Genomic DNA, 13,362 nt, shown 5'->3' on the forward strand with positions numbered 1-13,362 from the left:
CCCCACACACACCTTCTCCCAACCTCTTTGCCCCTTCAGGTCTTCCTTTGCTGTTGCAGGATTGAGAAGTTTACCCTGCTTCTGTTTTCAGAGCATTCATATGAGGGGTGGTGCATTTTTCATATTCCTCTCACCCTTCAACAAATCACCTTGCAATCATGAAATTTGCATTTGATAAAGCAACAAACTGTTTTCTCTGCAAATAGACATCCAGATGGTCTAAGGCATATGTACTGTTTTGCATTACATACTGCTTGTGGCTGGTAATTATTGATTTGTTGTTATCAAATTTGCCAGGCTGAGAGTAGAATTATACTGCTGGTAACAGCCTCCACAGTAAACTTGGAGTGATCCATTACATCGAAAGTCTTGCCCTTTGGTATGCTCTATCCTCCTTATAGCAGAGTTCTTGTCATTGTTACTATGCAGTACAGGATATGTTAACTATTTCACAGATTTGTCTTCTATTGTACTTCAAAGTTACTTTTGTTTCCTGACATTTTGACATGGACCATTTAATTTTGTCAACATTGTTATTAAAAACTTTTGCAATACATTTTTCTGAAAACATTTGACAAGTCTGGATGTCAGAAGTGAAAACAAATTTTAAACTTAGATTTTAAATCAGATCTTTTTGTTTCAAAACAAGCAAGACAAATCTTCATTGTTTTTTTCAGGAACAAGTTATATTCAGTTTTATAGATGGACCTTCACTTTTGTGCTCAAAGTCAACACAAATAATTAATTCCTTTTCACCACTTCAGTTTAGACTATGATGAAGTATAAAAAATGGTGCAAGACTGTGAGCTGATGAATTTCTCACTAAAGCACAGAATATACAAGAAGTGAAGAGCATCTGTGTTTTTCCTATTATGTCATTGAAATGATACTAACTACATTTAATGAGAGGAGAGATGGTTTTACCATAAATAGATTAATTAATGGATGTTTTGCAGCAGCCTCTGTTAAATTGGTTTTATTTCCATGGCAACTCTTTCTGCTTCCTGGATAACTTCGTTTCAGTAAATGTAAGTCTGAAGTGAGTAGAAGATGGGCCTTTCTGTGTAGTAATAAGTGGGCAACTACAATAAATTTCCGTATCATGAACAGATAAATATAGGCACTTAACCTTGTTGTGTAGGGAATGTAATGTTACAGGTTGCCGAGAACCAAATGTCAGCAAAAATAAATAGGTAATTGAGAGTGAGAGCCTATTGATAGTGCTAGTTCATCCATGCTGAGAGCACATACAGGATCTCAGCTGTAGGAAATGTAATGCTTTGCTTTTTTCTTTCTTTCTGCTGTGAAAATTTATTGTATTTACTAGCATGACTAGAGCTAGGTAACTGTTAATCTATTCTAGAAAAAAAGCTCTCTTGCTTCTGTTTCTACTCTAAATTTGAAGTCAGCTACCATGCAATTAGGAGGTCCAGAGGGAAGTTTACCAGGACACCATTTATTTCAGAGATGTATCCTGTATGGATTATGGGGTTTATTTCATTTTTGTGAAGGCATGGAAGTAATCCAGTTTGAATGCAAAAGACTGGGTTGTTCCACAGAACTAGAAGAACTACAAGCTCTGGGTTGGTTATAAAACGTTTTTTCCAAATAGTAAATAAAATTCTGATCTTTTTCACTTATGCCTTTCCTCTCAAAGTGGTAACGCAGCATCTTAAAATAATTTATGAGCTTAGACTTGATTTGTTAAACTTTTTTTGTAAGTGGTTAAAACTGTGGTGAGAGTTGACTCACCTTGAGTAAATTAGTTACTGCTTTTGTTAATGTTTAATGGCATGGTACCAGGCTGTACCCTGTTACTTTCAAAGCACTCCCATATTGTTTTGACAGATAATGTTTCTGCCTTAATACCAGGTGTCTGGGATAGGACATGCCCTGTGGCCTCAAAGGCTCAGTGTTTCTAATGCGTTTGTGTAAAGGGTGCAGTGGACCCTAACAGTACAAACATTAAGCTTCCAAGACCCTAATTCTGGTCTTGCTCGTAGTGATTAAGAAAAACAAAAAAAGATATCATAAACCAAAACAAATAATTCTAGTTAGTTATCTGTATTTTTTGTGAAAAATATGCTGACCCTTTTGAAGCTGGCCTGAGGTCAGGGGACTGTTGCAGCCCTTAGTGTCCATACCTCACTTTTTTCTTGCAGGCCCTTTAAGCTGTTTCCCTACATCTCCTGCCTGGGATCAGCTGGCACTGCCCCTCTGCCCTGCCCCCCAGAGCTGGTGGTACGAGCAGTACTCAGGAAGGCACCTCTGTGCTGCAGAAACACGGATCTGAAGGAACACCAGAGTAATTTATAGACTTACCCTCTCTGGCAGTTAGCTAAGCCCCTCCTCGCTTTGTTATGTCTTCCCACCTCAACAGGAGGGCAGCAGGTGCCACCCCCGGGGCTGGTGTTGCCATGGCCTGGGCAGCAGGGCTCAGCCTCCTACCCATGCCTGCGATGCACCTGGGAGCTGCCCCGTGTCTTCCCAGGCTTCCACCACCATGGAGAGGAAGAGCCTGACACTGGCCCCTTGGCAGCTCATTCCACTCTGCCAAGGATCAACAGACTCATCAGGCTGAAAGTACTTGGTTTTCCACTGCTTTTAAATTTCTGCCACTGGGCTAGTTTTCATCCATGTTAGTTCTCTGATCTGGTCCAAGCAAGACCAGAATGCCAGGACCAGTACTAGGGAAAAAGCAGGAATATTTATCTGCAAGTAGAGACCGGGACGGAATCTCCAGCAGCAGTTTGCAGTCAGATCAGTTTAAGTCAACTGCTAAATTGCTCCTTGAGGCAGTGAAGCTAACTGTTGTGGTACTGGGCCTCTCTGTGCAACAATGTGAGGCAGGAGTCAGAAACATTCAAGTTTTATGTATGGCTGTTTTCATTAAGATAAATTTTTCCAATTCTATTCACTCAGTTTTTGTGAGTTTAAGATAAAATAAGGCAATGTTTGCTGCAGCTTGTTCTGCACAGGAGGTCTGAGCCTGGCCTAATTAAGGAGATGCTTTGTCAGGATGATGTTGCTGACTTTGGTGGAATTCATCTTCATCTGAGTGTCAATGAGAGCCAGGTGGCTGGGGGGTTTTGCTCTTGCCCTGTGCACTGCAGGAGTTCCTGAGACACCCTCAGTTCTTGCTCACAAGAGAAATCCCTGGATGTGTTCAGTGGAAGTTGTTCACGCTGCTGTTCAGAAGGTGGGAGTGAAATCCAGGCTTTGTGGGGGTGGTGGGGAAATAAGGGTCGTGGTGTTCTCCAGTCGCTCTCTCTGCCCCTCTGCTGCCCTTGATTTTCCTTGTGTGCTGCACAGTGGGCATGGGGCAGCAATCCATGAGCTGGCCCTCCTCCCCACTCAGCTGGTAGGCAATCATGGAGGAAAGAAGGCCAAGGCAGGCTTTTCCATTGGTTCTTGCCAAAGGAAAGGCAGGGCTGTACAGCATGGTTGGTGCCTGGCTACCCTAAAGTGGTTCTCCCTGAAGTGCTGTCTGATGTTCCCTGCCCTGGGAAGGGACAGCCTCAAGCCATGGATCAGGTGGGTCACACCTCAACTTGGGTTCCACAGTTAGGTTTGCTCATGGTTAAAATATGTATCAGCATTGGGTTTAACACAGTCTGTGTGAGATGTGGGTTAGCAGCAGGATACTGCTTTGAAAACTGGCAAAAACTTAACAGTGATGGGGTTTTCTGCCTTGGTTTGGCTAATGTAGAGATGTCCTTTTTTAAAAAAAAAATCTTTTTGAAGTATCTCTCTGTTTCTGTTTTCCCTTTTGGACTACTAGCAGTCTGGGGTGATTTTTAGGAACCAAAAATGCACTTACAGGTGTGGTACTAAGTTTCTTTTAATAGTTTCAAGTATGATGTGTGTGAATTGATTTTACTGTTGTGTGTTTCTTAACTCGTTGGTAGCTAATGCTTACATCATTTAGAGCAGCTAGGAATAACTGGTTTTGAATTTAACTATGTATCTTACTCTTCTTTGTGGGGGATTAAAAGATTTATTTTAATAGTGAATATATTTTGAAATGTCAGTAAACCTTATAGCTTGATTGTGGCAAAGTAGGTTCTTTTAAATCATCATCGGTATGTGTCATAACACCACACGAACTTGTGCTTCAATGACTTGACATGGGATTCTCCTTAGCTCCTCTGGCTGTCATTACTGTATGACCTCATGCAGGTGCTTCAGCTGCTGTCACACCCTTGCCTTTTTGAGTAAAAGTATTGTATACTCTTGCAATATAATTATCTATAATAACTTGAAGCTACCTGACCTGTCACAGTGAGTGTCATCTTAATACAATGAGGTTGTCATACCCAACTTCATCTTTGGATTCTGCTGGATTTACTGGATTTAAATCTCTTTAAGTGTAGAGCTCATCCTATAAATTTGACAACAGCATTGAAACGTGCTAAGCCTTGTTCTGTGTGCATGTACATGGGATACCATTGCTGTTTCTCCAGAATTCCAGAGCTCTGGTTGCAGGACTTGCATACTCAGAACCACAGTTCTGCTTGCAGGTAGAGCTGGGGGCTCATGGGCACAGCAGACACTAGAAATGCACCAGGGCTTGGTTTCTAGATTCAGATTATGATGAATCTGCTGCCAGCATTGATGGTCTGTACTTGGTGGTTATTTTCTCTGTTCTACTTGAAACAGTATCTTTTTAATACTGCTGATGGACTGTAGAAGTGGTATTTCCTTGGTGGTCATACATTTTGGTAATACCTGTAATGATGAGGAGACGGGTGTTTTCAGAACTATTGCTTGTCTTTGAAAAGTAAAAACATGGGAGATTTAAGACAAAGACTTTTTAAAAACTGATCTTTATTCTCTGTATTTATCCCTGACAACATGCATTTATGTCACACACACAGCAATCATTATAATGTAATGACAGGAATGGAAAAAAACAAAAGATAAGACAGTAATGTTTACTTCTACATCATGTTCTAGGGCATATGATACAAAGGGTTTGCTCCCAAGTTATTTTTTAGTTGGAGTGCTTCTACTCAAAAGGCATAGATATGCTCAGATGTACAGGTATACTTTGCAAGCATTATGCAAAGTAGCATTCTTAATTTTTGCCAATTAGGTATTTGAGCTCTGCCTAATTATACTTACCAATAATCCTAATACTTCCAAAAACTTCATAGTTCTGTTTTATACTGAAGCTATATAATGAAGCCTGCAAAATGTGTGGAAGACAGGAAAGTTCATGTTCTTGCCATAGAAGTTACTGCTCTCAGCAGGTAGGTCTGAATGCTCTGCACACCCTGTTATCCTGTACTGTCATGCTTCTTACTCCAAGAGCAAGCATTCCTTCTAATCCAGAGCTTAAAGGAAAAGGTTATTAGTCATTCATTCAGTGGCACACCTATTGATAAATATTTTTAGAAAGAAGCAGGAATCCACAGCATGGCTCACAGAGACTGTTGTGAAATGACTAGCTACGTGCACGCCCATGCCTGAGACACTTTTTAATTACATCAATGGGAGTTGTGTCCAAGTTGAGCAACAGACTCTTAGGACTAATGGACTACCTGTTGGGCTAGTGAATTTACTATTTTCAAAGCATGAAAATTCATGTCCTGAGTAATACTGAAACCAAAACATCCAGGTACATAGCAGCTTTAAAAGCAGACATAAAACTTTAGAAGATTTTTGTGGACTTCGCAAGAAAGTTTGGGTTAGTTCAGTGGTAAAGGAATTATTTGCTTTAATGCTCAACAGGTTTGTGTGGTATCTAAAACACTGGATATCTTTTTACCTGTGCTCTTTGCTGAAGGCAAAAGAGGGCTTTTCAATAATATGTTATTCTCACAAACCATTTTGACTGGCACATTGCTGCTGCAGGAAGGTTCTGAGCATTTTTGGCTTTTGGGAATACTAGGCAAAACCAAAGACCGCAGTCTGACCCTGAATGTACCAAGTATTAAGTAAATTTCAAGTGCATTATGAAAAATGTCTATTTTTAACTAATCTGCAGCTGGAATCTATTCCCTGTGAGGGCTCAAGATTTCTCCCCAACTAGCAGCTGGGACAGAACCAGCACTTAGACTGGACTGGCTGGTGGATTGGGTTACTGCTGCAGAGCACTGTGCTTATTTATAATGCTTATCTCTTACCCTAAAAGATTGATTTGGAGAAGTGTGGAAGGCCACTACCTTGCTGTTTGGAGTTTCTGTGTTATGAAGAAATACCTTCACTCTGTGGTGGTTTTAATATAAATTTCTAATAATGCTGTTGTTGTTGTTTAAAGCATGGGAGAAAAAAAATTGTGTGAATGTTTGGGAAATACATCCAAGTGGAGAAGAATCACAGCTTTAGCCGTCCCTCAACATTTTGGAGAATTCTAATGATAAGGTATGGCTTTTATATCCAGTAAGAGGTTTAAGAGGCATATGTTTGTTTTTCAAGTCTTGCCAACTGAAAATATGACTCAGACACAGAAGAATTAATCTGGAAAATTTTTCAGTCGTTTACAGTTCAGGGAGAACATTCATTGAAGCCTGCTCAGAAGGCATGACTTCAAGTCAGCTGTGCAATGAATAGTTTTGTGCTACAAAATAAAATGTGATTTTATTGGAGAGAGGTTCTTAGCATCAAAGTGTTTTCATGCTGAAAATATGTTTTGCAAGCTGCAATTTTAGCCACTTTTTATAAATAACTTGATGCCATTTCAGAATTCCTCAAGGCTAACTAACTACTGCACAGTGTTGTGAGAAGTATGATTAAATTAATACCTTAAGTTCTGTGAATAAGTCTCTATGCAGAGCTCTTTATTATACAGTAACAGTGGACATTTTAAAATGTGTGGTCAATCTAATGCAATTGTGCTTCTGTTGCTGCTGCTGCTGCTTTCAGACGTGGGTCACGACAGAGCTGACTCTCTGCACGTGCAGACTGAAACTCAGCATCACAGATGCATTCTCAGCCTGTGCTGACTCCGACAAAGTTTGGGTACCTAGAAAAAAAAGCCTGTATAGCTTCAGTAACTTAAAAAAGGATTTTCACCTCCCTTGCACTTACGGATTAGGCATGCAAGTGGAGTCTGTAGTATGAGGAGGAGCTCTGTTGCTGGTGATTTTAATCTGCTTCTGTAGATTTGGTCATAAGGCTTCCCTCAGAATGATTTCATTTGCAGGATGCCTGTCTCTTAATTTGGCTCAAAAAGTCAGATTTTGTAGCATTAGCCCATGTATACCACCGTGCTAAAAACATGAAAGGCAGTAGGAAAAGGGCAAAAAACTGATAAATTGCAGTAAAGGCTTATTAGAAACTATTAGTCTGCAGATTTAAAATAAACTAAAAATACAGAAATTGAACAGGTGCACTCATGTTTTAAACAAAATGCTTTAAGATTTTCATTTGCAAAAAAAATTTCTCCATAATGGCTACAGGGTATTTTCCTCTTCTCTAAGAATAACACTAAAAAGTTTCACTTGGGTCGGCAGGGACCAGGAAAAAAAATGAGAGAAAGCTTGTAAGTCTCGGCTGGGTGATCACAGAACCCTTCGGGTGCTGCGGCAGAGCCCGAGTTACCGAGTCCCGGTCTCCCGGTGCCTGCGGGGCGGCTGCATCCGTCCCTGCTGGTTCCTCCCGCAGCTCGGCGGGACCCGCCCGCGGCCAGCGCGGACACCGGACCCCCCGCGCCGCTGCCCCCCGAGGCGGTCCCGGCGGGGGAGGTGGGAGGTGCGGTTGCAGCAGAGCGGTCCAGGCACTCCCCGCCCGGCCCTCCCCGGTAACGGTGCCGTTCCGCTGGTGTGTCTGAAGGGCAGGAACGGAGTAGCGGAGGCTGGTGGGGGTTGCAGTCTGGTCACATCCTGTTAGGTCTGTGTGTAGCAAGACCCTGTAGGCAGGAGTCCCTTCATGTGTCCATTGCCAGCCTTGCTGAGGGAGGTGAAGAAAGTCCTGTGAGCACAGGGATTGCTCTGGTAGACATTCCCATGTGTGTAAGTACCAGGCTGTGTTGGTCTGCTTTTGTGTACTTTAGATAGTTGTGTTTACTTCAATTTGTTGGCAGGATTGTGTTTGAACTTAACCAAATATTAGTTATAAAGGTGAAATGCCTTATTGCCACAAGCGTTACGTGGCTGTCAGAGGACTTTGGCTCCATCCAGTACTTTGTCTTTAGTATGATAGCATCTGTCATTTCCAAGTCTGCCTCTGGAGCTTGGTGTGTCATGTTTGTTTCAGATTATGGTTTATACTACCAATTTGGAGTTACTTTCTCCAGCTCCGTAGTAGTGTGAGGAGTCCAGACTAATGCAGCCTGTTGGTTTAATAAAGCAAGTAAGAATTAGGATTGTGTTTTTGTCATTTCCCTGCACAGAGATATCCTCTGGTTTCAGTAGGATAGTTCACAAGACAGGATTAGTTATGTCTTCTAGGTATATAGTGTTTATTTGTAACTAAGCTAGAATTTTTATGTGTGCTAAACCTGGTTATTTTCTGCATTTCAGAGCAGTAAGAAATCTAGTTCTGAAAATGTCTCGCAGTCAGATCTGAGTGGATCCTCAAGGCAATGCCTGCTCTTTCATCAGGTGCAACCGGATGGGCTTTGGCACAGGAATGATTCCACATGGCTGAGGATTTACACTGCAAGTGAGAAAACATTTCCTAATGTAACATCTTCTTGTTAAGATTATTTGAGAAGATGATCAGAAAGTCCACACTGTACTATGGTTACAGGATAGAATAGTGAATTTTCAGATTTTTTTACAATACATATTTCCTGTTCTTGTTCTGTCTGACTGAAGGAACTCATTTTTGTTTTACACAAAGCCTTCCTTGTGCAACAGAACAGGGGTGGAGTGCCAGCCTTTTCTGCCCATGTTCTCACTCTGCGTAGCAGATGAGATTCCAGGAGAGGGCTGACTGACGTGTGTGTTGGCCCAGCCCAGGGGTTGTCACACGTCTCCAGGAGCCTCAGCATGTCAGCCTGGGTCTGCAGCACTGTGCATATACAGTGCTGGTGAAGTTACATTTGGGGTGCTGGGGATGTAGTGGGGCCTTTTCTCTTGAAGGCAAGGAAGACAGAAATGTCTTCATGACTTCTAGGATACTTAAAAGTGACTCCTTGAGTAGTGAAAAGTTGTATCAGCCTGAAAACTGCACCCTGACACCCATGTGTATACAACTCTTGTGTGAAACTAGTGGTGATAACTTTTCCTTTTGCTCTTTGTAAACATAATGCACAAAAGTTAAGGAAGTTCTGTAAGTTCTTTGCAAGATACTCTTGTTAAGTCTAGATCTTCATTTTATTTTGGGACAAAAGTAGAAGTGTATTCTGTTTCTTGGATTGCTGCTTTAGAATCTTTGCACCATTTAAGCACCCACATGGGAACAGGATTTTACTGTTACTTATTTTTCACAATGGGAAAAATCTTGTAATTCAGTTTCTGTGAGAAGCTCTTTGGAAGGTTTCTGTCTATATTTATGTCTTCCCCTTTTCTTTCCCTGTTTGCCCCCCTTTTACACAGTTAAATGGGTGGTCTTAAAAGTAAAGCAGATTGTATGGCTCACTTTTAATCAAATATAATTATTAGTAGGGTTTGTTTTTTTAAAAAAATCTGAAATGCAACAGGAATTACTGCATTTAAATATCAAATACAGCAGAAATTTAATCAATGTAGGTTTGGCATAGACAGCAAAATACTTATGAAAGAAAATTGCACACCCAGAGCTCTATAAGCTGTGTTCTCCCAAAGGAAAATTTGAGGAGGAAAGTCCTTTCCAGTAATTGTGCATGTTTTTATTCTGTTTGGTTACTGCTGTGTAATGTGCTAGTGATAAATAGAAAGTGAGAGGAATGAGAGGAGCATGAGCTGAAGCTCTTTGAGGAACTGTATTCCTTCCTCACTTAGACTACCAGGTGGAGTCTGTAACCACTTCTGTCACGGTTATTGTGCTCTCCTTAGCTGTCTCACATCTCTTTTAGTTTCGTATGCCTGGTGGCAGTCCCTGCTGATGGAAGATGAGAGCTAACCCAGTTAAACAGTTTAAAAAATATGTAGCCAAAGCAGATAGGGTGAAGAGCTGGAGTAAGCTTAGTCTGCTTTTTGTACAGCTGTTTGATTCACTGCAGTAGTTGTCTTCCTGTTTCCTTCCCTTTGGGATGCTTTTAAGGGCTACAGGAACACCCTTTTCCTTCTACAGCTCTTGTTGTGTCCTACTTAAGCACATATCTTTCCTGTAGAGTCTGGAGACGTGTTTTCATCAGATGTGTTTCAGATGTGGTTTTGGGGCCTTGAGCAGCCTGATCTAGTGGGAGGTGTCCCTGCCCATGCAGCGGGGTTGGAAGTAGGTGATCTTTAAGGTCCCTTCCAACCCAAACCATTCTGTGATTCATTAGAATATAGAGGCTGAAGAATAGGACAGTATAGGATGGGCAAGTGAGTTTCTGCCTCTTCAGCCTCTCTGTCCAGTCATTGACAAGCCCTTGACTTCACTAGCCTCAAGGTGTCTGTGTTTAATTTCTACAAGGAAACATAATGCCATCTGAAGTTAAATTTAAAATAATTTGCACAAAGGCAGCCTATGTGCAAAACAGCAGTCTTCCTATGAAGCGTCAGAAAATGTTTTCTGAGATTTGTTGCATTATGTGCACTCTGCCTCATCAAAGAACTCCACTTATTCTTTTTAAAGGTGCTACTAAATATGTTGGAGTTTGGGATGAAATCCTCAACAAGCCGTAGCTAAAGCCTGGCTTTGCTTGAACTCTTCCAAGAGAGGGGTATTCTTAATTTAATGCTTGAAAAGTAAACAGTTAGGCCAAGAGTTTCCAGTACACAGACACAGCAGCAGATGTGACTGTGAGGACCAGGTATCCAGCAGTTCCTGTACTTGGCAGAGAAGTTGTGGTGCTGTACTATCATACCTGCCTGCTGTTCTCAGGCCTGTTGGTAAAGGAGTACTTTGCTTGCTTAGCACATAATCTGAAATAAAATAAATTTGCTGTGAGGTGGAGTAGAAACTCCTTCCTGCCATGGTATCATTTTATATTCATTGCATGTTAAAGATAGGCTGGATTAATCAACAACCCACTTACAAAGCCTGCATAGGGAGGACTGTGTAATGACTTTGCCATGGTTCTACAGGACACATTTTAATTTTCCTTCAGCCTTTTTTATGTCCTTCAGCAGCACTCAGTTAGTAGGTCCTGTGGCTTCAGCTTAGGGCAGAATGTAATCAAACAAAATCTTACGAGTCAGTGCCAAGTAGTACAAGAAAAACCCCAAGATGTTTTGTCTGACAGGAAAATGCTCTTGTGGCTGCAGTTTACTCACAGATAGTGCCTGCCATTTTGGAGCAGAGTGTGACCACACTCAGCTCAGATACCTGGGAAGGGCTGAGTGGGTGTTTGGGGTTTTTTTGTGCTCACCTCTAGAGGAAGCTTCCAGTTTGTTTGTTTTTTTTGTTGTTGTTTCCTTTGTGCTTGTGGAGAGTGAAAAGCAGTACTGCTTGTCTGCTGAGAAGATCTGAAAAGAAGAAACTTGGTTTACTTCTGTTTTTAACTTACTATATAACTTACCATATAGTAGTGCTTCTTCCTGGGAGAGCTCTCTTGGAACTAGCACCTGAACCAAATCCAGCCCTGCTGAAGCCTTCAGGGTTTGACTCGAGGTACGAGCATTCCTCGTGCTGCCGAGTGCCTGGAGCCCTGAGCCCCAGCAGCTGAGCTGAGATCTGTTCTTACTCTGCAGAAGGCCTGGGGCACCTGTCGCTTGAAGATGGTATTTCATGAGCTGTTGTAGAAGGCTTGAGAGCCAGCGGGCCATGAGTAGGCGCAGCAGAGCCTGTTTGGTCATAGCCTGATGATCACTAGAGGGAGCTGGTGGAAATCCTGGGGCTCTGTCCTCCGGGCCCTTGCAGATAGTCCTGTGGGCAGGATCAGACCCCCTGAGGAGGCGTCTGGTGACAGAAAACTGCTCTGGAGAGAACATGTGTGTAACCCTGTAGCATTAACTTTCATGTTTTGGTGCACTGGTGACGTGGACACTTTTAGCTGTAATTATAGTTCAAAGGAATATAAAACTCCTAATTCAAGAAGTTAGTCTTTCTCCACCCTCCAAACCAAGTTGCAGATCATTAAAGTGGCACCACATGTGAGTTACAAGGACCACATAAAAGGAGCAGCAGCCACAGCAAAGTGCTGTCTGTAGTCTCAGTTGTGTCGTTCAAATACATTTCCTTAAAAAAAGACCAAGAATTAATTGAAATGTGATCGGCATTAAATGTTATTTTCTTTTCCTTCATTAAATATTGCTCATATTAAAAGGGGTTTCTCTATTCTGACTTTGTCTTTAACTGTAGTTTTTAATTGGTTTGTTGTTTGGGGTTTCTTGGGGTTTTTTAATTAACATTCAGCTATTAAAAATGTGTGCTGCATTTGTATATAATTTTTGAGGTCTTGGTGTGCCCAGTGGAGGAACGAGACCATGAAATAGTTCGCTATATGGCTGATGGCTGTGTTAAGGACCACCTGGTAGCAAAAAATTTTATGCACTGAGTGTATATTGATAAATGAACTCCAGAGTTCTAGTGTTAATGACAGCAAAGCCTGGTGAAAGGGCAGGGCTACTGTTTAGGAATCATCTCTCAAGTCTTGTGGCCATATTTGATTTGCTCTCCTGGTTGTGATGTGTGATCCAGTTACTACTGGTGCTAAAAGATGTGCAAGCAAATACAGCACATTACAGTATCAGCCATGATAACACCAAAGACATGTTAATTTTAAACACGGAATTCCCTGTGTTACTGCTGTGGAATTAATACATGGACTGTGCCTAGCCAAGCAGTGGTTGTGGCATCCCTCAGCAAGAATAATGTCTCAAGTTTTCAACTGGCATGAGCTAGGGACAAGACTGCATGAGCACTGCATGAAGCATATGCTAATGGAACAAAGTGGGCAATTAAATTTGTGTCCTTTCTTTCAGGCGTACAGATCTAAAATATATTGTATGATTGATGTAATCTTTTTGGCTAGTTGAGAGGTAAGTAGAAAACTCCTGACAGGATCCCTATATGAGAACACAAATATGGTTAACGATTGACTTTTGCACCACGAGAGCCGAAGACATAATTGTAGCATTTTTTGTTTGGTGTTCTCTGAAGTGTCTGAAGTTCTCTGATGGGGTGACTGGCTGGATGTCCTGCAGCTGGGAGGGGAGTCAGGAGGTGGCTCACATGCAGCCTGAGGACAGTCTGGTCACCATGCAGGGCTGTGCAGGGGTGGGTGTGCAAGGCTGCCTCGCGCTGCTGCTGCTGGCAGCCGTTCCCTGCAGGCACAGCTGAACAGAGGAGGCTTATAGGACAGTGGTGATAATGCTTCCTGCTCCCTTAACTTCTGCAGGAATG

The sequence above is a fragment of the Chaetura pelagica genome, unplaced genomic scaffold (assembly GCF_000747805.2).
Source record: "Chaetura pelagica isolate M959 unplaced genomic scaffold, ChaPel_1.0 scaffold829, whole genome shotgun sequence".
Taxonomy (NCBI): Eukaryota; Metazoa; Chordata; class Aves; order Apodiformes; family Apodidae; genus Chaetura; species Chaetura pelagica.